The sequence below is a fragment of the Armigeres subalbatus genome, chromosome 1 (assembly GCF_024139115.2).
Source record: "Armigeres subalbatus isolate Guangzhou_Male chromosome 1, GZ_Asu_2, whole genome shotgun sequence".
NCBI classification, from domain to species: Eukaryota; Metazoa; Arthropoda; class Insecta; order Diptera; family Culicidae; genus Armigeres; species Armigeres subalbatus.
Window position 1 is genome coordinate 110,515,142 of NC_085139.1, and position 27,471 is coordinate 110,542,612.

At 38.6% G+C, this 27,471-nt stretch overlaps 1 protein-coding gene across 4 annotated transcripts in view; it reads left to right on the top strand.

The window, feature by feature from the left end:
- The window catches only part of LOC134204852 (uncharacterized), a 205,878-nt gene that overhangs the window by 139,880 nt on the left and 38,527 nt on the right, over positions 1 to 27,471 (top strand). The window lies entirely within an intron of this gene.

Here is a 27,471-nt window from a genome sequence, read left to right on the forward strand (position 1 = left end):
ACCGGGCGTAACTGGCGATGCAACGAGGATTTCCGCAAATCTTTAGTTTCAATTTCTTACTGATGACTACTGATTCGCACTTCAAATTTTAATTTTGTTTATCTGTAGATCGGATTAACATCATATTTCTCCCGATGATTTTATAGAAAAATAAGAAGTACCATAACACATAAAGTCAATCACAGTAAAGGAATCTGGCGTCGCTAGGTGTAATGTAGATCTCATTCAGCTATCGATGATGTAGGAAGGTTCAAAAACCCGGAAATGCACGGGATCCTGTTTCCAAAAGTACACCTGGAAAGTCTAAACCGACAAGCATGCTTCTCGTCGCGTTAGGTCCTTGAAGTATATGTACTGCAATGCAATAATGTGGCACTGTAGCAGCTCGATGCAGTGCAGTGTCACCCAATATATCCGTTGATCGATTTGATCAGTCTATGCTAATTGCATTCCAAAGGGTTCGCCCATTACGTTACTTGATTCCTCTCGTTGCTGACTATGCTTGCAGCCTAGTCCGACTGTCACGCGTTGGTTGACGTCGTCGTTTTGTACCTCCATGGGCAACATCTACGAGCAATCCCTCTGGTTGTCGATATCAGTGTGCAACGAGGGTGAATTCGTGCAAAGGTCCGAATGCAAACTCAGCGGCACAGTGGCTTCGAACAATAATAATGTGGTCAATTGAATGAGAATATGTTTGATCCGTATATTAAAATGTTTTTCGTAGTTAAGTCATCAAGTTTAGAGGCTAAGAGTTGTAAGTGTTATGGCTTGACAGGACCTGGATTTGAATCCAAAAGATAATGAAAATATCTCACTCGTCATCTTTGTATCAGTACTTGTAGTTTTCGTGATTGTCATGTAAAAGTGAAAAAAGTTGTATTTTCATTTTCATGAGACCAAATGAAAATGTAGCGGCCTCCCGGTCACCTGTCACCATCACAAGCAGCAATGATGGGAATGTTGCTTTGTTTTGAAATCTAGATTTCTAAGTAGTATTATTAGATTTGTGCAAATAACGATGACTAGTCGATAAAATGATAATATTGTTTCTGATTTTCGAGTTAGAAGTAACATCATTGAAAAAGAAACATCTTGTTTACAATCCAGCTTTTTATGCAGGCTATGCTACATATAAACTTTGACTCACCCCTTCTGATGTTTCTCGTGTCCACTATAATTTCTATAATTTGGTCAAAGAATGATTTTATGTATTGGATTTTATGATAACATGGAAACATCAGGAAACAATTTCTGTTTTCCTCATAGCTTTTGATTTTATAGTTTTAGTCTATTTTTTTATCTCATTTCAGGCACTAAAGTACTTTAAAACATAATTGATTGTAATTGTAATTGTAATTTATTAACTATACGTGGACCTGTTAGTTACACTCTAACTTTCACCTACTCAGTGACTGAGTTGAATTGTATTGCCGTCTTCCTTCTTCCAACGGAAATTTTACTCAATTACCGTCAAAAGCAGGATTACTCATAATTTTGATTCCGGGATTGATTCCGTAGTGTTGAACGTTTTATTCTGCTTCCATAGCATTCATCTACAACAAATCAGGGTTTATTCAACAAATGAAAACACAAAAATGTCCCTCGATTTGATGCAGATACCTTATTTTAGTAAGTGCTTCCGCAAAAGTTCGTTCAAAAATTGAAGGGACTTTCTAAAAATAAAAACGCAGCAATTTCAGGAGGACTTACTGCGATATTTTCGGATAAATATATTTCCACGGCCTAAAGAGGATTTCTGCAGAATTTAGAAAGAAAGGAATTTTCGGAAAATTGTATGCAAAAATTCACCAGAGAATGCAGAAATTTTCAAAGTGATTTCGACAGGATTTCATGGAGGAATTTCAGAATGTATTGCCAGAAGAATTTTGGCAAGGATTCTCAGAGAAATTTTTGCAAAAAAATATGTTGCGATTTTCTCAGAAACTCCTGAAGCGGGTCGGGTGCGGGTTTGGAAAATTAAAACAATGTCGGGTTCGGGTCGGGTACGGGTTTGTGAGATGATAAAATGTCGGGTCTGGGTCGGGTTCGAGTTTGAGAAATAAAATATTGAATATTTTTTTATTCGTTTCTGGTTTAAATTTACCAGAAACTTATTCGTTGTTTGGGCCTATTGGGTGTAAAGAGAAATATAAAATAACTAGTTTGAGTTTTTCTCCAAAAAAATAGTTCGGGTCCAGTTCGGGTTTAAGACTGCAAAAATTGTCGGATACGGGTCGGGTTCGGGTTTGATAAGGTTTTTCATTCCGGGTTCGGGTCGGGTCCGGGTTTGAAAGGAATTTATAAATCGGGTTCGGGTCGGGTTCGGGTTTACAAAATGTGAAACTCGACCATCTCTAATATGAGGTTGAATTTCTGCGAAAAAAAATCTAGGGTATCTTCCACGACAAATCCCGGAGGATTCACCAGAGAAAAATCTAGGAAGACTCTAGTTCAGCTCGGCATTTTTTCATTCTTTTGCCGAGATCCGCACAGCCGAGCGCTCGGTTCCTGGCTTTCTGCTGATATCTCAGCTGAAAAACTAATTTGTTTACTGTGGCACTCGAAGAAGCCGCCGTAATCATACGTCCATTCAGCTGATATTTTAGCAAACGAACTTAAACCGAGAATTGCACAGCCGAGATCGGTAAAAAAATTTAAGTGCGTGTATGAAAGTCGTCCTCCAGGCCTTCTATCACAATTTTTTTTTCGAATTCACAGCGTTTTCGTTACACGAGAAAGGCATAAACGAATCTACATTAGCATTAGCATTGAGCAATTCGCACAAATTCGTAGGTGGTACAAGCCTGGACTATTGTATGAAAGTAGCATCACTTTCATCCGTTACCACAGATATTGATTTGGGACTAATCACTATCTCTTAGATGGAAGCAATGCACTCTCCGATAGTCCAGATCTGTCCTGGCCACGTCCTTGCGAATGCTGGGGAAGAGGAAGGATGGTTAGTCGGTCACCTACTTAAGAAAGGTGGAGAGAACTATATGACCTCTCATAGGTGCCACGGGAGTCTTTGGAATTGTTAGTGTGGAAGGTTATAACAGCAGGAATCGTGTTGGTACAACGTGAAACACAGAAAGAACTATGATAGAAATACAAAGTAGAAAAGAGACGAGCCTGGAATTGAACCCACGACCTCCTGCTTTTATAAGGCAGAAGCGGTAGCCACTAGACCACCGAGCTCGTCGAAAGGCATAAACGAACCTACAGACGAGAAAATTAAAATAGCTTGCTTGAGCTTGAGCTTGATTGACTGCTCGTAGTTGCTACTCCATTATGACCAGATCAGCTATTCTTGCACTGAGAACCAATAGATGTTTGCTTGAAACTAGCACACATCGTCAATGTACAAGTACTGGTGATCTCATTTGTTGGGTCATACTGGCGCCTGCCACGTCAGAATGCAAGTCAATGTAGGGAAGGGGGAGGAAACATCGCCCACTGCAAGCCGAATATACTTCTGCACTTGCCACGAGATCATTCGGAATTTATTGGAATTTTTGGGTTAGGTTCGAGCGGCAGATGTTCGTCTTGGTTAACGAGCTGTCAATGTTAAAGATAGAAGAAAGCAACTGATGGAATTCTCATTGGATGTAGGAAATGGGCTTTTAGTTCATTTCCAAATTCAGCAGCTACTGCTAGAACAGTCAAGTTGAAGGTATAGGGATAGAAATGGAAACGGTATGGAAGTCCATTTCCAGTTCTAGCGATTGCTAGAACATGAGAAATATAGAGAAATATACAAAGTAGGAGAAAGGAACGGACCTGGGATTGAACCCACGACCTCCTGCGTATCAGCCAGAAGCAGTAGCCATATGACTACCAAGACTACAGACGAGAAAATTAAAATAACATTATCCTTTTTTTTACATCTTCGAAATAGGTTTTCTTGTTATCTTTATACTCATCTTAGTGTTATGTACTCATATAACGATGAATCATAATAAACGTTCCTTCAAATCAATGCGATGGGACTGTTGCTATAGCTGACAGTTTGTCGCTTTGGTAAGGAAGCGTCAATGGAGCCAATAGAGTCTCAACAACACAGATAGAAAAAACCACTGAAATTTACGCTATAGGTCAGAGGTTCCCAAACTGTGGGTCGCGACCCCCAGGGGGGTCGTGGGCTGTTCAGTGGTGGATCGCGAAAGACAAATTTAATCTTAATTCATGACTTTGTTACTATTTTGTCCCACAAATCTATTCCATATTTTGAATTAGGATCTAACTTATGATTTTATGATTAAAGAACAACAAACCCGACGAGGTCAACGGTTTTTTTTTGTTATACGATATTTGGGCAAGTAGAAAGAAGTCCTATACAATCCAAATGTAAGCCCCGAACCCAATCCAACACCAATCCTAATCCAATTCGAATCCGATCTAAATCAAATCCAAATCTAATAATGAAATAAAAAAAGAATTCAAATCAAATCCAAATCTATTTCAAATCCAATCCAAATCTAATCTGAATCCAATCTGAATAAATTTCAAATCCAATCCAAATCCAACCCAAATTCAGATCAAATTCCATCCAAATACAATCCACATCCAATCCAAAAAATTGACGAATTTTTGAAAAATACAATGATGGGATATAAAGCAATTTATTATAATTTGTCCAATCGAACGCATGCTCATTTTTATCTAATTTCACAAAATCAATGCATTTGGTACTTGTTGGGTCGCAAGCAATATGGGATTCTACTAAATGGGTCGCATATCCAAAAGTTTGGGAACCTCTGCTATAGGTCATGTACATAAATGGAACGCCATTATTAGCGTAATTCCACACGGAATATAGCCTAAATGTATACACTTCTTTTTCTTCTTCTTATTGGTATTACATCCCCACACTGGGACAGAGCCGCTTACCTAGCTTAAACTGCCGTGTTCGGCAAGTATTTCCACAGTTATTAACTGCGATGTTTCTAAGCCAAGGTACTATTTTGCATTCGTATATCTTGTAGCTAACACGATGATACTTTTATGCCTAGGGACGTCGAGACAATTTCCATTCCGAAAATTGCCTAAACCGGCACTGGGAATCGAACCCAACCATCCTCAGCATGGTCTTTTGTCAAATTTTCCGTTTATGTCGCGCGTCTTACCGCTGAAATGCGTTTTGGAGTTAAAGTTTCTATTTAACGTAAATCGTCAATATTGCATACAAGTTGTAATCAATCTTGTTAGCAAGAAGACCATTTCAGCGAAGAATTGTGTAAATTTCCGCATGACAAGTTTTACGCGCTGTTTATTTTTCATTATTTTTTTTCTGTGAACAGTGACAGTTCAGGACAACAACTTTTCATTCCCATAAAATGTATAGGTGGAATCCATAAAAAAATCACGTAAAAATATAGTGATCCACCTCCATTTTGTCACTTTTTGTAGTAACATGCATAATTATATATTATGTGTAACATATGTATCTTAAAAACATTACTCCTACAAATGTCACGTAATTTATGGATGTTCCGAAGCATTAACATACAATAGCCTCCCATTTACAAAGACGATGGTTTACCCAATGGTAGGTACTATTTCAAGAAAAATCTGGGTCATGCTGGTCCGTTGTGTTCTATATCAAATATAAATATGCTTAGAGTACAGAGCCTTCTATTGAAATTTTGGCTTCCGAGCGGTTTTTTAAACATTCCACCACTCCTAAATAAATAGAAAGGCAAAATATTTTTTGATCGGTTTTTTTACTTCGATAGTACGTACACTAAAATGTTGCAGGTGTACGTACTATCAAGGTATGTCTGTATTAGTTTCTTGATAACTGCGATTTTCTTAGTTTTATTTAAAAAAAAAAACAGATATTCCTCGTGTATTTGTCTAGAATTTGGTTCTGGTCGCGCAGATTATTCGCGGAATGTATTTCGTGTCGAGCGAAAATGGCGCCCTGCATTTACGAGTTGTAATACCAAAAGTTGCATCATGTTTTAACAAAAACTTTAACTCCAAAACGCATTTCAGCGAAACTGCGACATAAACGGAAAATTTGACAAAAAATATATGGGCTAACTGTCAATCCTGCCGTTTCCATCGCCGTTCCGCTGTATTGCGTAGCCGTAATCTGAAAAAGTGACGTATGCGCCATTTTTTAACATACATGATTTCTATTTTTCTGTTAAAGAGTACGATGAGTACTACTCGTTAAACCAATTTTTAAAAATGGCGCATACGCCACTTTGCCAGATCACGGCAGTTTCTTGAATAGGTAAGCGAATTAAGTTATCATTTGTTATGTTAAAAAATATTTCGAATTCAGTTTACTAATAATAGAGAAAATCAAACTATTCCTTGTGTTACAACAGTACAGAATTTCTCGATTGTTGCGATTTTCGAGAATTTCGCGGATTTGCTCTCCAGTCGCGAAAATTGCGGTTCCTTTAAATGTTGTCGCGATAATCGCAGTGTGGTGTTCACTTACACTTTTTCAAAAACAGCGATTTTGGAATTTTCTGGAAATTTTTGGATAAATTAAAAATGTTAATGTTTTTTATATGAGTGTATGAGGAGTACAACAATACTTTGGGATCCAAAGACATCATTTTCCATTAATATATCAATTGTTTGTCGATATCGACACGATATTTCACCTGACAAATAGATCATATATGATCCCGAAAATTGAATAATAATCCGCAATTTTCCCAACAACATTCATTCTGTCAAAAATATTGGAAGAATTAAACTGAAGACTAACTTCTTAACAAAATTCGGCGTTCCGTAAATACAGAGTTACAATATTTATATTGTTAGTTTTGCAATTCCAATATTTTTGACAGAGTGAATGTTGTTGGAAAAATCGCGGATTATTATTCAATTTTCGGGATCATATAAAAAATGATTGAGTGAAACAGAACAAAATTTTGAAAAAATTTGGTTGACTGAAAATTTGATTTGAATTGAATTGGATTGATTGATTCAGACTTACATTTGGATTGTATAGGACTTCTTTCTACTTGCCCAAATATCGTATAAAAATATTGGAAGAATTAAACTGAAGACTAACTTCTTAACAAAATTCGGCGTTCCGTAAATACAGAGTTACAATATTTATATTGTTAGTTTTGCAATTCCAATATTTTTGACAGAGTGAATGTTGTTGGAAAAATCGCGGATTATTATTCAATTTTGTGGAACGACACTTTGTCTATTTTGCTCTCCAAGGGTCGTCCGGATCAAACGCATTACAATGGGAATTGAGCTGATAAGCATGCTGGTTGTCGCACGTTACCATGCTGGTTGTTATACACTTATACACCACTCGGTTGAGCAATAATGGAGCTCTTCATTTTCCCGACCTTCAGCAGCATCCAGTTGTGCTCCATAGAGACTCCCACTACTTCAGGCTCCTTATTCGGACTACAGGTAATCTTCGACATAACGTACCCCCGATATAACGTCACTCGATTATTATTTATTTTATTTATTTATTATTATTTATTCAGACTAAGGCCGAAGTGGCCTGTGCGGTATATAAGAGTCTTCTCCATTCGGCTCGGTCCATGGCTACACGTCGCCAACCACGCAGTCTACGGAGGGTCCGCAAGTCATCTTCCACCTGATCGATCCACCTTGCCCGCTGCGCACCTCGCCTTCTTGTGCCCGTCGGATCGTTGTCGAGAACCATTTTCACCGGGTTACTGTCCGACATTCTGGCTACGTGCCCGGCCCACCGCAGTCGTCCGATTTTCGCGGTGTGAACGATGGATGGTTCTCCCAACAGCTGATGCAACTCGTGGTTCATTCGCCTCCTCCACGTACCGTCCGCCATCTGCACTCCACCATAGATGGTATGCAGCACTTTCCTTTCGAAAACTCCGTGCGCGTTGGTCCTCCACGAGCATCGTCCAGGTCTCGTGTCCGTAGAGAACTACCGGTCTTATAAGCGTTTTGTAGATAGTCAGTTTGGTACGGCGGCGAACTCTATTCGATCGGAGCGTCTTGCGGAGTCCAAAGTACGTACGATTTCCAGCCACTATGCGTCTCCGAATTTCTCTGCTGGTATCGTTATCGGCGGTCACCAGTGAGCCCAAGTACACGAATTCTTCAACCACCTTCAACCACTTCTTTCTTTTTTCTTTTTTCTTCCTTCTTTCCTTCATCTTTCCACATTTTCTCTTCCTTATTTTTTCCTTCTTTCTTCCTACTTGCTTTCTTCTTTCTTTCTTCTTTTTTCTTCTTTTTTGTTCTTTTTTTGTTCTTTTTTTCTCCTTTCTTCCTTATTTCTTCTCTCTTTCTTCTTTCTCTCTCTCCGTTTTTTTTTTCTCCCTTTTGTTTCCTGTTTTCATCTTTTTTTCTTTTTACTTTCTTCTTTTTTTTCCTTCTTTACTCTTTCTTTTTACTTCTCTCTTCCTTTTTCTTTTTTCTTCCATTCATCCTTTTTTCTCCCTTTCTACTTCTATTATTCCGTTTTCTTCTTTCATGTTTTCTTTTTTTCCTTCTTTCTTTTTTCATCCTTCGTTCCTTCTTTCTTTCTTTGTTCTTCCTTCTTCCTTTCTTCGTTTTTCTTCTTTTTTTCTTCCGTCTTTATTTCTTCTTTGCACCTTCTTTCTTCCTCGTTTTTTCCTTCTTTTTTCCTTCTTTCTTCCTTTTTTCTCTCTTCTGTTTTCCTCCTTTCTTCTTTATTTCTTCTCTCTTCCTTCTTCCTTTCTTCCTTCTTTCCCAATTCTTTCTTCTTGTTTCCTATTTTTCTCCCTACTTTTCTACTTATTCCTTCTTTCTTCCTTCTTTCTTCCATCTTTCTCCCATCTTTCTTCCTTCTTTCTTCCTTCTTTCATCCTTCTTTCATCCTTCTTCCATTTTTCTTTCTTACTTCCATATTCCTTCTTCCTCTTTTCCTTCTTTCAACCTTCTTTCTTACTTCTTTTTTCTCATTCGTTCCTTATTTATCTCTTCTTTGTTCCTTATTTCTTTCATCTTTCTTCTCTTTTCCTGTTACCTGCTTCCTCCTTCTTTCTTTTGTTTTGCTTCATTGTGTATTGTCTCCTTCTTCTTCCTTCCTTCTTTCTTCTATTTTCCATTTTCTTTCTTCCTTATTCCTTCTTCCTTCTTTTTTCCTTCTTCCATCTTCTTCTTCTTTCTCTCTTTGTTCTTTTTTCCTCTTCTGTTCTTTTTCTTTATTACTATATATGTTTTCTCCTTTCTTCCTTTTCACTTCTTGTTTACATCTCACTTCTTACTTCTCTGCTCCTCAATTGTTACTGTTTACTTCTTATTTCTTCCTTTCACCTTCCCACTTCTAACGTTTCACTTTTCACTTCTCATTTATCTACGCGCACTACTTCTATCTTGCATCTCACTTGTCACTACACACAACTTCCATCTCCATCTTCCATCATTTCTTGTCTTTTTGTTCTTTCGAGCTTTTGACCTTCGACGTCATGACACATATTCGACCTTTTGTCCATTCGACCTTTTGACCCTTCGACCTTTTGTCCTTCGACCTTTTGACCTTCGACCTTTTGACACAGATTCCTGCAGGAATATTGGTTTTACTAAATGAATTTTCAAAAGAGAACCTGAACCGGATTTTTATAAAGGATACCTACATGAGTTTCTGCAGAAATTCTCATAGGATTTTACGAAGGAATTCCTAATGGAATTTTCTAATAAATGCCTGTAGGAATTCCTAGTTTCTTGCTTCCTTTAGGAACTTCACCCATTTTTTTTGGTATATTTAACCAAATTTCATATTTAAAAAATATTCAATTTGGTTGGTCATCATGTCCCAGTTTTACTCAGCTTGTATTCTCTTTCAGTGAATGGCTGTCATTAGTGGATTCCATCGTGTATGTCCTTCCAGGATCCAGGGGTCACAGCAGGTGAACTGCAAATTCTCTAAAAATAAATGAATATGCAGCCACTCAAACAATGCTCAATTGTATCATGTAACTAAAAGAATAGTAGTTCGAATTTTTATGAAATTTAGATATTTGAGAAGTGAAACGACTGGAGTGTAACAAAATCCTGAATTGTAAATAACTTTTGAAAAAAGTTATTAACAGATTATCTCTATGACACCGAAATCTATTTCTTGAAGCAGGACTTATTGTTAAAATTTGATTTATCACAATCATAAAATAACAAAATAGTGTTAATTAAAATAACATTTTGAAATCAGGTATTGATTAGTGTCGCCGGCAATTGATTATTTTGAATGTGCTGTTTTATGATCGAGAAACGTAGAATACTGCAATTTTATTCCAGTGAAGTCGGTTTTTATACGGGCGATTGCTACGTGTGAATCAAAACCGCGTGAATCAAAAAATTATGACCAGCACGCCGCCACCGCCGCCGATGATATGACCGGCGCACAGGTCTACTTCTAACACGTGGTTTTGAAAAGCAGCTGGTTAGAAGAAAGATAATGTTGTTCTGGGAAAAGTTTTGATGTATATAAATGAAAGCATGTTTTTCGAAGTGCTATTTTTGATCTTTGTGATACCTATGGGTTTTATCACTTTTTATGATGCACTAGAAGGCACCACCACTGTTAAGGGTAAAAATTTGGCAACGACAAACAGACATAGTACATTTACCGCTTGAATTCATTGTCACGAGAACACTAACGGCATCTATTCATTACTCTGACTTAGGCAAATCACGGACCTGGTGTCGCTAGTGAGCAAACAACAAACTCAAACAAAATCGATGCGCGCGCCTCAAGTAGTCGATTGGCCAACTAATAAATATTTGAATAGGCCAGTAAATCACTGTACTATGAGATATTCGCGAGTCTTATGTCTGTTCGTCTGTGAATCTGGTTGTTCTATTTTGCAGCTGCAGTAGATAAAAATAAAACACGAAGATGGATGGCTTTCGTAGGAAAATTAATAACAGACATAATAATGGAAGCGGTACCATATTAATGATGGTAAACATGCTCCATTATTCGTTCGCATGGATTGAGATTCCATGAATTTCTGGCGAATCTGTACCTAGTACTGGGAGACGCAAATAAAAACAAGTTCATTTCTTCGAACCGAAATTATCATGCCTATTGTGATTATAATCTCCCTCTAATATTAAAGCACCGTTCCACATGTGACCGTTCTTCGTAAGCAGTTTTACCTTTTACAGTTCACGACGCTATGGAAATAGAAACTAAAAGGACTACAGGAACTGCAAAGGTATCCTCACCCTTAGAGTTTTGGTCCCCATTTTAGTGGTGAAATTCCTAGAATATCAGTATGAATATCGAATTTTGTTCCCATGTGTTTTCAAATGGACCAAATTCACGTGATTTCTGTACGGAAAATAAAACATCCGGCCCATACAAAATAATGGAGACCAAAATCTTTTCCCGAGATGTGAGGCTACCATTAAGCTACGCCACTTTTTAAGTAAAATATCGTGTCGAATATTAGAAAGAAAAATGTATGGGATTGGATTAATTCAAGTTACTCTTTATCGTGATATTTATTATCATAAATAATTTATCATAGTACATGATTTACGATACACCCAGGTTTTTTTTTTACACGGTTGAAATTCATTAATTTCTCAGTTAACCTGAACTTTTACAGCTTTTTAAATACCCCCTGAATTTTCTTTGATTTTTTGTGAATTTTTTCGTGGGGTTAACTCATTGTTTCATTGACGCTGAAGGTCTTAAACGACCAAAACCAAACCGTGTAAAAAAAAACCTGGGTGTATAATAATTTGAACTTGATGCATTTAATATCTGGACGCGAATAATAAAAAAATGCGAACAGTCCTATTCCATGCTGTTCTGATGAAATAACGAACGAATTTTAGTCCACCATTTCTAAGCAACATCCCGAGTTACTTTTCCAGTCTTCAACAGTTTCCCCTCAAGAATGGCCCAATATTTCCCGATTGGACGAAGTTTAGGGCAACATGGTGGGTATTGTTGTTTTTCGATGAAATCCACCCTATTGTCACAATACCACTGTCTCTTTACTGAAGTTGCAGCTGGCTAAATCTGATTGAAGTCGATTTTTGTATGTATTTTTAACGTAGATGTCCGATTTTATTTTCAGCCTCAATCTATTATAATATTTTTTTCAAATCTCAACGGAACGTAACAAAATTTTCAGCACTGAAAGATAAGAGATTCCCAAACCATTGACTGTCAAAAGAAAAGATATTTTAGTTACCAGATAAAGATTGTCGCTGTCCGGAACATCTTTTGCTGGCGAGGATAGGGGAGCTAAATGTCAAAGAAGGAAAATCTATACGATTTGACAGCTTGGTACCCAACATGTTCCGGACAGCAGAACAAAGGGAACCGAAGCGACTAGTAACTAAAATATCTTTTGTCAAAAGATTCAATTATGACGTCCACTACTTTTTGAGCTTTTTCAACCATCCTTACCACTGATAAGACTTCGAAAATTGAATGTTTTTTTATCCTTATTTTATCACCCCGAAATACTCCACGGGTGATAATATCGGAAAATTACTGTAACATGTACTACCAATCGCTACGCTTTGCCTAACAAGATATTCGAAAAATAACAGGAAATTATAATAATTACTCTACGAATACAATTGTTCCTACTTAATAATTCAAAACTCACCTATTTGCTGCGCTTATCACATCACACCACGTGCCCTTTCTAGACCACCGTGACAATCGTGAGGAGCAAAGACAGGCCACGGTCTTGAGGTTTGTTTTCATAGTGATAGATTTATTGCTGGCAAATCGATTGCCACACTTTCACGGCTCGACTGTCTCCCGCCAGATATGTATTAGGTGTAGACCTCCGTCTAGCTGTGCCGCATATTATATGCGCACATTCAGCTCCGCAGAATGTAGATAGACAGGTAGGGCAAATGTTAAGTGCACTTTCCACATGATCACAAATTGTGCGTCGCCAGCCGTGGACCATCTGCGTACCTCCGCCTGGTAGGCAAGATATAGGTTTTCGATGAGATTAGAAACGCCAGATAAGGAGCGCTTGGGCAGGAAAAACTTCAGAGATTTCCGCATTGCAATACACGCGACATTTGTCAACATGCATGGAATATATGTAGATAGTGTCTACGGTTGAGAGCCAGTCCTGAAATAAGATTCATTTGAAATTCCAACAAACGTACGGACGTCATACTGGCGCACAATTTCCATTCCCGTGCCGAATTTATAATCGATCTAGGCTTCTCCGTGGAAAGTACTTCAAAGGATTGTATCAAAAGTGCTTCATTTGTTCTAGCGGGAATGGGGAGTAGTCCTGTTTTTTCTAAGAATTTCGTCCCAGCAATCTTCATGTACATATCGACGAGCTGCTTAACTGTCAGATTAGCAATTCAAGCACTGTGCATAGTTTGAGACTGGTTTACTCGAAACATTCACTATCGGCTGTCCTTGAAGACAAATTTGGGCTATTTTGTAAGTCAGATTGTCTGGTCTCCAGATACAAATTTCCATTAGATCGACTACACGATTGTGTCCGATCAGGTATCGGAGGGATTTGTCCAAGATGTTTTTTTTTATTATCGCTCGTAAGGTGTTGTATTCATATGATTAGTGTAAGGCGATCGAAGCCAATGGACTTACTAATGATGGATTTGAATAATCATGGAATATTTTAATCTCAACTGTGGAGCCTGAGTGGTTTGTGACTTGTGTATATGCGCGTGTGTGTTGCTATGTACAATACCCGCTAAAAGTATGATGTAGAATCAGTTCGGGAGCCTTTGTCACTTGCCTTATACTCTTTATTTTCCTCCTATATCTCGCGCTTCGAAACTGTTTCGGAATAGCATCCTTTTTTCGAGGTTTCAGTTACAGCCGAATTCGCATCCTTTTATCTTGCGCCACAAAACTGTTCTGGACTCGCATATTTAATCATACACTAAGAAGCTTTGAATAATTGAATTGGTCAAAATGTTTAACACCATATTCACACAAAAATGTACCGGCTGTACAAATGTACCGGCATTGCAAACCATACAATCATTCGATCTTCTGAGCAAAGATACTGATCGCTTTTCACAGGTCTTGTTGTAGCAACAGCAACGTGAACCAAACTCGAGATGCGCAGTATAATCATTAGGTGCTCAAAATATTAGTAGTTTGTGCAACAAGTTGCAAAAAGATGATTTTTTTCAGCACGAGTTGTACGTTTATCCAACGAGGCTTGCCGAGTTTGATAAATGCTACGAGTGCTGAAAAAATCGAGTTTTTGCAACGAGTTGCACACGCTATTTTTTGCAATCCATGGTATCGTGCCACATTGCATAGTTCGATAAGCCGTGAATTGATAGATGTATCAGATGTACTCGCCTATGGACATTTTTGATGTCCTGTCCATCAAACTATTTCATTTATTACGCGATACTATTTGAACATTTACCCAAGCTAATTCAGTAAAATGTAGTCATGTAACTACTGTTCTGTTGTTGGTTTTTCATTATAGCACCCAAATGAGTGCTATTATGGTCAAAAATTGCAAAAAAATATCTTTTTGCAATTCCTGATCATAATACCTGGTTTACAGTTCGTCTTTGAGTGATAAAACGGCCTACTTTTCCATACCAACAAAATGGGTGCTTTAAGGTCACTCCTGACGAAATCCAAGTTTAAAAGTGCTCGCGTTTTCGGGGGCACACCACTCGATACGGAAGCAACGCACAACTGTCATTTTTATTATTTCACGCATGCTGCGACGTAGCAAAGCTAAATCAACAAAAATGACAGTTATGCGCCGCCTCTGAATCGAGTGGTGTGCCCCCGAAAACGCGAGCACTTTGGAACTTGGATTCCGTCAGGAGTGACCTTAATGAACATTATGCAACTCAAATGGGTTGCATAATATCCATTATAGCACTCATTTTGGTGCTTTAATGAAAATCCAACATCGGAACAGTAGTTACATGACAACATTTTGCTGAATTAGCTTGGGATAGTGTTCAGATAGTGTATTCTCTGCGTCGCGTAATAAATTAAATAGTTTGATGGACATAACATCAGAATTTTCCAAAGACGAGTTCATCTATCGCTTCAAGGCTTGTAGAGCTATGCGATGCGGCATGATAACATAGAATCTGATTGTTCTCTGCAGCAACATTATTTATTGGCAAGAATTATCATGTGGAGTAAATCGGTCTTTACTATTTTGGTACAGATTTATCATAACAAAGCTCATTTTTCGTCATTGCAAAAAATAGCGTGTGCAACTCGTTGCAAAACTCGATTTTATCAGCACTCGTAGTATTTACTACGTAGTATACGTACAACTCGTGCTGAAAAAATCATCTTTTTGCAACTAGTTGCACAAACTACTATTTCAATGCGCTTTTCGATTAGGGATAATATCTTTGAACAAGCAAAAATATTGTGCCTTGGATCGAAATGGCCACTTTCGTAATAATTTCCCACGGCTCTAATAGATGCGTAAAAACTATCCGCAGTACAAATAGCACGTGCTATCAAAGCATTCAAAAATATCAAAGCAGTTTTTTCTCTGAATGGTTTTCTTAGGCGACAATCTGGCGCTTATTTTTGGTTGCCTGCTAAAAATGATAGTTGCACAGATAGAAAAAGTTGTTGAACTTTACACGAAAGTAATGCACAAAAAGGGAATGCCAAAAAGAGCGTAAATGTATGAGATTTCATAGGCATTATGTCAGTTTTTATTTGATTTATGCCATCGAAATTGCATACATTTAGGGTGAACTTGTTGGGAAAGGTCCATGTACGCCTAGAATAGTGTAATCTTCCGCGTCTTTATTTATTACGCGCTTATTAGATTTCATTATTTTTTTCTGTTTGGAGTAGATTTTTTTATGGGCGGTACAATAATATCCTTTTGTCTGCTTTTGTTGCTTGCCTCCGTTCCGCATGGTTTTTGACTACACTCTCCCCTACAATATCTTTTACTGTTTTCGATTGCACTTCGATTCTAACCGGTAACCAATTATGCTCCGAGCAAACTGATTCCGTAATATTACAGCACGAGCTTTATCTTCAAATTCATAAGGCCGTATTGTAACAAGCACTTTGAATATTAGATTCTCCTGGAAAGTTTAGCATACTGTATCCCAACCTGTGTATAATTATATTGATTAATGTGCACAAATATCAATTCATTAGTTTTACTCAGAATCAGTAGGAAAAAATTAGATAAGTTTGTACTAATAGTGCACAAGCCATGCTTGGAGTAAAATCAGGATTTCAGAAAAGAATGCAAGAGCTCGCTGCACATGCCAAATGTGTTCTTTGCATAATTCGCCTATATGCCCTTACTTCATGTAATGAATTAGGGTAAGACGGTATAATGCGCCCCACCTGGCCAAAACGCCCCCTTTGATTTCAAGAAAACTATACCTAACTAAGGGTAAAAATCAGTTGGTACCTTTAAATATATGAAAAACCATCATACTATGTGAATGTGGAAGTATTACACAATGAAAATAATAGCAAAATACAAAAAGTTACATTTTTGATGTAACTTTTCGTGTTTGTTTGCTTAACATTCTGGAGCGACTCTAGCATAATGTCCGCAAAACATGCACTGGAACACTCAGTTGGTCAACAAAATAACTTTTCTCAGTGGTTAATCTTCTAAATAATAAAAATGAGTTGAGATTTCCTTCCTGACGATTTAACTCGCGAACGGGTTGGCCGATTTGCAAGATTTTTTCCCTAATCGATTCGTTTTGAGATTCGCAAGGTTTGTATTTATAAAAAGTCGTTTTTTTTTAAGTCTTTATTAAGGTGTTTTTTTAATCTACAGACTAAGTTCAAATAAAAAGTTGGTGAATTCAACGGCGAAATGTAAAAACATCATTAGAACACAATTTTGGGTCTGCTGTTAAGAAAAACAAAACAAAAGCAAAAAATCGATCTAGAGTGCGGTGCTGCAAATAGTTCATTGTGAATTGTGACATTTGCTACACCCGGGCAAAGCTGGGTTTCTTTCGCTAGTATGATATAAAATTGCTTCCATCTTCAAAAATGTAACGATTTTCGAAAACATGTTTCACTGATGAGGTGAACCGGTCTAGGGCCGAACACCTTATTAATAAAGACAATAAAAAAAATGTTTCACTGACAAAAACGCCCCAGTGTAGGCAGGACGATATGCCCTTACTAACTGGACACAAGCGCAGCAAGCCTGCAGCAGTTGCTTCCAAATGATATGGAGAAATGCATGGAGAGGTTCAAAGTTCAAAGAAATGCATGCACGAGGACCTTTCTACACTGCTGTATTTTGGTTATCAAATGGCAATGTTCTGAACCGCATTTTAAATTGAGGGATAAAATTAAAATTTTCTTGAAAGCTCAGGGTAAGAATGATTGGCTTGCTAACCTCAATAAAAAGGGATGGCAGAAATGTCTTATTTTTGACCAACTAAACTTGCAAACCGGTCTAATAAGCGTTTTGTAGATAGTCAGTTTGGTACGGCGGCGAACTCTATTCGTTCGGAGCGTTCTGCGGAGTCCAAAGTACGTACAATTTCCTGCCATGATGTGTCTCCGAATTTCTCTGCTGGTATCGTTATCGGAGGTCACCAGTGAGCCAAGTACACGAATTCTTCAACCACCTTGATTTCGTCACCACCAATAGAAACTCGTGGTGGGTGGCTCACATTGCCCTCTCTTGAGCCTCTTCCTATCATCCAATCCGTTTAGCTTCGCTTTTCAGTCCATCCAAGACCATCACCTTGCCGTAACCCTCTACGCGTTTCGAAGGGACTCGAGAATGTCCCTGAAACTCGAACTACGCACATCACCCGATCCATCGTCGCCTTGATCAACCGTATCAGTTTATCCGGAAATCCGTTTTCGTGCATTAGCTGCCATAGTTGGTCCCGATCGATTGTATCATATGCGGCTTTGAAGTCGATAAATAGATGATGCGTGGGCACGTTGTATTCTCTGCATTTCTGCAATACCTGACGTACGGCGAACACCTGGTCTGTGGTAGAGCGTTCACCCATAAATCCCGCCTGGTACTGCCCCACGAACTCTCTTGCGATTGGTGTTAGTCGGTGGCATAAAATTCAGCAATGTGATTGCGCGGTAGTTGCTACAATCCAGCTTATCGTCCTTTTTGTAGATGGGACACACGACACCTTCCATCCACTCCTGCGGCACAACCTCATCCTCCCAAACCTTGGTAATAACCCAGTGCAGCGCTCTAGCCAGTGCATCACCACCGTGTTTAAATAGTAGTAGTTGGTAGCTAGTAAACTCCAGGGGCATTGTTGTTTTTCAGCCAGCCTCCTGGATTTCATGGAGATCCGGAGCCGGAAGTCGTATATCCTGTGCACGTGCTCCTAGGCTCATACCCATACTGCCACTATTGTCTGCCACTTGGTGCTCTTGTCGCCATTCAGGTGCTCTTCGTAGTGCTGACATCACCTTTCGATTGCCTCACGCTCGTTCGTAAGAAGGTTCCCGTTTATGCCCTTACACATATCGGGCTGTGGCACGTGGCCATACGTGAACGCTTTAACTTCTCATTGAACTTTCGTGCGTTATTAGCGCGATATAGTTGCTCCAACTCTTCACGGTCTCGATTTCCCTGCTGGCGCATTTTCTTCCGGAAAATCGAGTTTTGTCTGTTCCGTGCTCGTTTGTATAGTGTCTCGTATGCCCTCGTGCGGTGTTGCAGCAACCTTGCCCATGCTGCATTCTTCTCCTTAACTAATTGCTCACATTCGCCTTCATACCAGTCGTTTCTCTGATCCAGGGGCACCGTGCCAAGTGCGGCGGTTGTAGTGCTAACCAATGGCGGACCGTATATCTCTCCTGTCATCTTTAAAAGACGCTGGGCCTAGCTGCTCTTCCGTTGGGAGGGTTGGGAGTGCCACTTCCAGCTGCTGCGCGTAGTCTTGGGCTAGTCTACCGTCTTGTAGCCGCCCAATGTTTAGCCGCGGCGGACGACTCCGATGCGTGTTGTACACCGTCGAGAGTTTTGAGCACAGACATACTGCAACGAGGTAGTTGTCGGATTTAATATTCGCACTGCGGTAAGTGCGTACGTTCGTGATTAGAACCGCCGATTAGAACGTGGTTGATTTGATGATTTCCATGTGGCCTTGTGGATATTCTTGCGGGGGAAGAAAGTGCTTTGGACTACCATTGGCCGTTTTCGTTCGATACGGTATGCAGTAGAGTGATTCAAATTTTGACTTTTTCGCGCCCCTATGCTTAAACATTTGATATTTTAATAATCATCCCAAATTTTTAACTCGTTTGGTTGTAATTTGACTGAGCACATACAGTTAGAAGTTTGTATAAGTATGAAAACTATGAAAACAGTAACTTTTGTGAAAAACCATCCATGCAGCTTTTTATAGAACTTTAACAGAGCCCACTGTCAAACCCCACCACATTCTAGACAGGCGCCACAACTCGGAGATGGTCTGGGGAGGGATCGTCAAGCTCGTGGACAAAGTCCCTGATGCCCCCATAAAGTTTTCCCTTCCTGCTCCTTAGAACAAATGTGAAAACCGCATTAAAATTCGTGATAATACCCAAAATTGCTTAATCTTCTATCTTCTCCTTTAAATACATAAAAATGAATTGTCTGGCTGACCCTTATGGACTCGGAAACTACTTAACCGATCGGCATGAAGATTTGTATGCAGACGTTTTGGGGCCGGAGAAGGTTCTTAAGATGGTTCGAGACCCAGACCCATACAAATGAAACACCGATTTCTTCATAACACAAGAATTAATCAAGCAAATGGAACTAAATCTGGCATGTGGAGGTTTTGGGAGGGGAAGATATGTTTCTGAGGTGATTCAAAACCCCTCCTCCTTCTTGAAATACATAACTCGAGAACTAATCAGGGAATAAATCAATTTTAGGCGAAACGAGGTTCGTCGGGTCTGCTAGGGAAGATCCATAAAGTACGTCACGCAAAAATCAGCGATTTTCGACCCCCCTCCCCCCTTCGTCACACTTTTTGTAATAAACCTCTAAAATTTTTGTATGGATCGTCACGCTGCTCTGAACCCCCCCTCCCCCCTAGAGGCGTGACGTACTTTGTGGACGGCCCCCTAGTCCATAATAGGAACGCATGTACCAGTTGTGGCACTATTCTTAATTTTGATTCCTATTTTGGCAAATCCCATTGTTTTCTTATGGGATTGGCCACCACTAGTGCGACAACTGGTGCAAAGGACGACAAAGATAAGCAACATCATTTTTTTACAATTATGGTTTGTTTGATTAGGAGAAGATTTGTGGTAAGGGGCTGTTCATAAACCACGTAGACTCTTGAGGGGAGGAGAAGTTTTGGAAAAGCCTACGTAAGTCTACGAAGGGGGGGTATACTAAAAGTCTACGTAGACTATTTTATTTTTATTTATTTTTAAACAATACATAATTACGTAGCTTTGTGCGAAGTTCACTTATTTGATTTTTCTAGATTTTTCCGTTTTTTTGCAAGACTTTACCGAAATAATCTTTCGAATTTCTCCAGAAAAATCTTATGGATTTCACTGAAGTAATAGTCTGTACTACGGCTTAAAAATAATCATGATTTCAACAGCAAATTCTTCTGTGTTAAGCAGGAAAATTCTATAAAAACTTTCGCTTGGATTATATTACAGATTCCACTAAAATATCTTTTGATTTTCGGCAGGAACTTCTTTAGAAAGGGAAGAAAGGGAACAAATGCGATGTGAGCAACTATCGTGGAATAACCACTCTCTCCGCTTGTTCGAAAGTTTTCGAAATCATAGTGAACGACACGCTCTTCGCTTGCTGCAAGCAGTACATCTCAACGGACCAGCATGGATTTTTCCCTAAGAGATCGGTCGCGACCAACTTGACAGAATTCACAACAACTTGCATTGAGGCTCTTGATAACGGGCGGCAAGTGGATGCTGTATATATAGATCTCAAAGCTGCTTTTGACCGTGTTGATCATGGTATTCTACTTAGTAAACTGGAGAAGTTGGGCGTTGCCTCTGCGTGCGTGGATTGGTTTAGATCCTACCTGACGGATAGAAAATTGCATGTGAAAGTCGGATCATCTTTTTCGGATCCTTTCGTTACTCCATCTGGGGTACCACAAGGGAGTAATCTGGGACCATTATTGTTTTCAATATTTGTCAACGATGTGACACTGGTGCTACCACCTGGAGTGAGGCTACTCTATGCTGACGATGCAAAGATATACATTGTCGTCAATAGTCTTGAGGACTGCAGTAACTACAAATGCTTTTAACCCGTTTAGAGGGGTGGTGCGAGCGAAACCATTTGTCACTCAGTATCCATAAATGTCAGACAATAACGTTCAGCAGAAAACGAAAACCTATTATTTACAATTACATGCTGGCTGGGACAGCTCTTGAGCGAGTGCAACAAATCAGGGATCTTGGAGTTATACTTGACGACGCACTAACCTTCCGTTTCCACTACGATTACGTGATTTCTAAGGCAAACCGACAACTTGGCTTCATAATGAAAATCGCCAAAGGATTTCGTGACCCATACTGCCTGCGATCGCTCTATTGTGCGCTTGTACGATCAACACTGGAGTTTGCTGTCACTGTGTGGTGCCCTTATCAAGCCACCTGGATCTCGAGGATCGAATCTGTGCAAAAAAGTTCGTGCGCTTTGCTTTGCGCAATCTTCCTTGGCGTGATGGCCAACATTTCACTCCATATGAAAACCGCTGTCGGCTGCTTGGGCTGGATACTTTAAATGTTCGACGCCGTGTGGCACAGGCCATGTTCGTAGCGAAAATGCTCAATGGTGCTTTTGACTCTCCAGCAATACTTAGTAAGATGAATTTTTACGCTCCTATGCGTCCGCTGAGGAGAAGGGACTTCATTCAGCTTGGTGCTCGAAACAGTCGATATGGTCAGCATGATCCAGTTCGATATATGTCATCCAATTTCAACGCAGTGTTCCACCTCTTTGATTTTAATCTATCGCCAGCAAATCTACAGCGAGTTTTCACAACACACTTTCGAGACACCGTTTGACACAAACGTAGTTTGTTAAGTTCTGTTTTACTGTAGTGATTAATTCTTGTGTATTATGATTATGTATTATGTGTATGCTTGTTAGATTCAGTGATAAGTTTTACCCTTGTAGTCATTGAGACATCAGATGTCAGATGACAATTACTACTAAATAAATAGAAAAAAAAAACAACTGTTTCTTTAGAATTTTAACGGAAAATTATGACACAGACCAAGTAACGTTTTTAGTTTTATCATACTCTATTAGCAGTTTTGGAGAGCAAATTTTCAAAACTAGCAATAAAACTAAAATTTACATGACAACCTCTTGATGACCGCTATAAGATTATGTTATGACTAAGTGGACTACTCTTGAGATCGTCTTCAAAGCAAGTTTTAGGTTATTCATAAGAGTTCCATAAAACCGCTGTCGAAAAAGGGAATTTCTTATCCGTGGAGCTTTTTGTTATTGTTTTGTAGAAAAAGGAGAATCGTAAAAATGGAAGAATGAAATAAAAAACTACATCACGGGCATTGATGAAAAATAATGATCAAATATTGGAAATTGGATGCCCAGAATTCGTTCGTGTGCTTGCAAATTTTTCTGCGCGTTCGAATTTCTGGTAAGAAAGGTAAGAACAGGTAAGACCTGGAAAGATAAAATAGGTAAGAAAATCAGTTTGTTCAAGTGCGCCGTCGTAATACTGTGATTTACGGCCAATTAATTAGTGTAAATAATAAATCGACATGCTGCCTTTTTTCTGGTGGCCTTCTGATTTGCAAAGAAACATTTCTCGTGCATCAAATTTTGAAAATCATCTTGAAATGCAGCGATTATTACTTGTCATTAGTAATTTGGATTTTGCAAAAAACTTACGCCGAAATAAAATTATTTTTTCCTTCCAGCATGGCTGCTACTACACTGTGGGCAATTTTGATGGCCAAAATAACATTTTGCATAACTTTCAATTACAATAAGTATTTTGCTGAAAGTTGATGGTCTATATTCAATTGGAACTTGGCTTGCTTTCCAACTTTGTAATCAATTATCATTTCCACAGTGATGTAAATTTCATATTTTTTATATCGAATCGTTGTCATTGCACTAGTCGTTGTGTATTCGCATTTATTCAATTTTATTTTACCGGTAGTAAAAGTATATAGTTTGCTTGATTTTTATTATCTGTTCCATTTTCAGAAGTGTAATTTGACCAATAAACAACAAAATCTTAAATATGCGAATGCCCAGTTGGGAAAATTTATGTGTTCATTGTTTTCTTTGTTTACAATATTTGGAGAACATGGAGCAGAAACATCCGTTTTTAGCCATTCGATTGACCATAGTTCACGAAGTTCAAAATAAACATTGTGTTCTAGCCGGAGACGAGCCAGCCTCGGGCTGAAAGTCTCCTTAATAAAGACATAAAAAAAAACATTGTGTTCTTGTACTTACTTGATACTTGATGGGCTACAGGTCTTCGCTGAACCTACGCCGAATAAGTTTTATTAGAGTCCTCAAGATAATCATTAGGCCCCTAATAAGCTCATAAAGCATTTGACATTTGTGGTTTTATTGAACGTTTTATTACGATTTTGAAGATAGCTACAAGTCTTCTAATAAGGGTAATCTCGCGGCATTGAGCAAAGCAGCAAAATTGTTATTTGGAAGTTCAACGGAAAATTCTTCATAATTTAAAAAAGGAAACATTTTGGAATATCCAACAAAAAGTCTTTGGAATTTCCAATAGACATTCTTTGGAACTTGTAAGGGGAATTCTCCGAAATTTCCTCGAGAACCCCTCCAGAAATTCCACTTAAGATTTTCTGGGGACTCCCCGTGATAATTTTTTTCGTCCCCGACGTCTGTTTTTAAGCGCATTTCTTGACCGATTCTTTCGCAACCAGTTGCATTCCATCCAGATGGATCCCAATTTTTGATTTATACTAGTTTCGAAGCTATCCACGGCGCGGTTCTAGAATTATTTCAGATTCCGTTGGGGTCAGTTGTCCCCGGAATAAGTGGCCATTTACAAATTTAAGTCAAACCAGGTCGTGCGACACCTCAAACTTCATGATTTATAAGTAGTATAAATCGTAGTAGTATAAATCTAGTAGGTATAAATCAAAAATTGGGATCCATTCGGATGGAATGCAACTTGTTGCGAAAAAATCGGTCAAGAAATACGGTTTTTACAGCAGTTTAGATATTTGAAAGCCCTTAAAAACAGTCAACGGTGACGGAAAGGTTAATTTCGGAAATTCTCGAAATTTTCACGAGCGAAATTCTTCGAAATGTCCATGGGAAATTCTTAGAAAATTTCTCGGCAATTTCTTCGGCAGTTCTAATGCAAATTCTTTGGAATTATCGATGGAAAATCTTCAACATTTTTTACAGAAATTTTTGTAATCTTTCACGAGAAATTATTTGAATTTCCTACCAAAAACTCTTTGAGTTTCCACAAAAAAAAAATTACAATTCTTGTAAGTAGGCATTTGTAATTTTCATCAAAATTTATTCTAAATTTTTACGATAAATTGAAAATTATTCGCAAAACTCTTTGGAATGTCTATATGATTTTTTTTTTCAAATTTCTCCAGGATATCGCTCCTATTTTGTAAGAGAAATTTCAAAATATCGAACCGTTTTGACTCAATTTCCGAAATTGGGCGCAGAAATTGGCCCCCTATATCACACTTTTTGTATGAAGCATTGTATGGATTGTCACACTCCGGGCAGCCTCCTCCCTCCCTAAGCGTTACGTAATTTATGACCGCTCCCTTGCCTCAAAACAAATGCAAACTCATTTTTATATATAGAAAAGAAGTTATAGGTAGGTACTAATCGAACTTGGCCGATCTCGGGTTGTTTTTTCAATCTAACTATTAATCGTTTGGTTGATTGCAGCGTCGCACTCTAGATCGATTTTAGTTGGAGCTTGATGGCTTTGTTCAGAATAAATCAAAACTTTGTATTTCGATAATTTTTCAACTTCCCCATCAACATTTTCCAGCTTTTCGTAGCTGGATCAGTTGATCTCAAGACGAATCGTTAAGTGAGAAAATCTTGCAAATCTGTCATTGTGTCAAAGAAAACACAAACTCATTTTTATATATAGAGAAGATTTTAAACCGAACTGATATTAATAATTATTCATTTGTCCCAAAAGGAAGCAACAAAAATTTAAAAAAAGATCAAGGTCGTTGGTCGTTTCCCGCTACCGCTACGTCGACGCCTGTGAATGCACTCTATATGCAAAATATGCATCAGTGCTGCAGCTGCCAGTGGCATCCAGCGACGCGTTTTCTTTCTGCGAACGGGAGCGGACTCAAATACAAAGTGCTGATAGGCTCTGAATTCGGTATGTGGGCTCATGTTCTTTTCCATGAATTGTTTAGATACTGTTCACTTTTAAGTTCTTTACATTCGAATAATAAATTCGATTGGGGTCCAAATTTGTTGAAAAATATTACAAGCTTTGTGTTGTCTGTAAATGATACGGTTGTCACGATTTGGTCTATGGGGGTCATGAAAGGGTCTCACGTAAAATGCGACATCACCAGAAAATTTACACTTCTCAGCTATAAAATTAACTATAAGACAAACACAGCTCAATATTGGAACTGTTTACATATTATCGCCGTTTTTTTGCATCGCATCAATTGCATGAGCCACATTGTCAATAATTATTGCAAACTTGTCTGCAAATAGTCTATACAAAGCGTCACGGCTAGGGGAAGTGTACAAAAACAAAAGGAAAAGAGTTGTAATTGAAAACGGAAATCAGCTTAAATAAATATAAAATTACTCAGGTTAGTAGAAATTCGATGTGGGTTACCGTTAAGTGTTCCATCATTTCCAAGGGGCAAACCCAACTAGCTGATTTAGCATCAAATAATGATTTCGATTGGTGGTTGGCATTTGACTGGATTTCAATTGAATATGTTTTCATTCACATGCAGGTGCAATCGAAGATTATCACATGTTGCATCTTTACAAACTCATTTGTCTTGGGGGATATAACTTGCACACCAAGTTTACCATGGAATTAATTAGAACTACTGAAAATGTTTTAAATCGTGGAGTATAATTATGCAAATTATCAAATTTCATATTCCAGAATCATATGTGTATTATTGTGCCGTACTACACGCATCATAAATCCACCAAAAAGTGCATTGTACTAAGTCACGGACATACTTGCCCGGTATGATTGATTTGGTCAATAAATCACCCAGGTGAATGGTATTGACATATTGGCTTTGACTCAACCCGAAGGCTACTTACTCTCTTCTGGTGTACTGCTGCTGCTGCCAGGTTCCTATCTTCGATCAAGATACAGCGAAGCGGCACACATCGAGAGCACCCACGCGCGTATTCATCTGCATGTACGAACTGTGTCCTCCTCTTCCTCTCTCGCAGTGCAACGGGCTTCAACTGTCGATGCAGCGCGTTGCTTCAGGTCACTCGCTGCAAGATGATGCAAAAGCAGCAACAAACGGCCTGAGTAATGCACCTATGCAGAATTTTGACTGTGTAGCAATCGAAACGGTTGAATTTCTTCTCTTCTAAGAATACCTACCATTCAAAATTTCTCCAAAAAATCTTCTAAGTTTATCCGTGAAGAGTTTTCGCGGAATATTGTTTAAAAAAATCTTTCTTTCTTTCTTTAGGAATTTTCTCGTGCAATTCCTCAAAATCTTATGTCGATTTGTCTATGCTTGAGAAGTGAGTAGTTTCAAAGCCTTTCATAAAATAACTGAGTACAGAGAAATGCAATAGAAATGAGACAATCCCAGACCAAAACTGCGGTGAACGCTCTCCTCCCTAACCCTATACCCAAGTTGTCCGTGGTCCTACCATGAGATAATTTCACATCTCAGCGGCGTTGTACCTACCTCAACAAAATCATTTGTATGATAAATATATCATTCACGTCTTAGTCGTCCTGTCCCGTGTGTGTTTACGCCGGTGAACGAATGCAGTCATGTTTGTATACAAAGGCCCCACATCCGCCTCCCGTGGCCGTGGCATGGTCTTGATCTGGCTCTCTCCCCCGCTAAGTTTGTCCAGTTTGCGTTCCCATCGCATCGGGCGAGGCGATGGCGCTGTATTGTAAATCGCTTTCAATAAAGTGTATAAACAAATACATTTTTCGAGTACGAGGCCAGTCTCGAGCAAACACGGGTAGCTCAGGCACAGGATTGGATATGGATGAATAATACAACAACTGTATGCTATATGAATGCATTCGCTTTCTAAAATAATTTCAGAATAATTTATTAATAATTATTCTATTATCAGACTGTCCTCTCAAGTCCCTACAACATACTTTCTCGAACATAGAAGATGTTGCCAAAACAGCGTCTCTCCTAGCAGAATAAGAAATGCACTGCTCCGATGATAATTGTAAAATTAAATAATTAACCTAATGACCTTTCTATCTAACTATGATTTGATCTATTACAGAAGCAGTCTATTACAAAAACACAAAATAATTCACCTAGCTCTATGTAGAAACAATTTCTAGAAATTTAAAATG